Raw genomic sequence first — 604 nt, 5'->3', positions numbered from 1 at the left:
TTTTTTTTTTTTTTTTTTGTAGTTTTAACAACAAATGTCTAAACTTTAGGGGTGCACCGATTGCGGTTTTCTGGCCGATCACCTATCTCTAAAAGTCTGACCCGTTGATTCCGATGTTGGCCAATACCGATTTTGTTTTATAAGCGACAATGTCAGGTGTTATAAGGTCACAATACACCTTCAATTTTCCAATATTATTTTATGGAAAAACATATCCTTGAACAGGCCCTGTGATGGACTTGCGACCTGTCCAGGGTGTACCCAGCCCGTCGCACAGTGATTGCTGAACATGGGCACCAGCGACCCCCGTGACCCAAAATGGAATAAGCGGGTAAAGATAATGGATGGATGGATGGATATCCTTGAACAATATCTTAGAAACAATACAAACTTGTTTCAACTGGCCATGAGGTAGTGTTCTGAAATATAAATGAAGTTCAGACAATTGTTGTTAAAACTAAATAAAAATAGGTAAAATCAGTTTCTCATGCAAGTATCGGCCGATTTCCGATTTTCCAAAATTAAGGAAATCGGGGCCGATTTATCGATGCACAATATAGGATTTTTGGCCGATATCCGATATGTCGATATGTTAAAACTTATT

This window comes from Nematolebias whitei, chromosome 12 (genome assembly GCF_014905685.2).
Source record: "Nematolebias whitei isolate Nwh7 chromosome 12, NemWhi1, whole genome shotgun sequence".
Classification (NCBI taxonomy): Eukaryota; Metazoa; Chordata; class Actinopteri; order Cyprinodontiformes; family Rivulidae; genus Nematolebias; species Nematolebias whitei.
This window is presented reverse-complemented; position numbering follows the sequence as displayed.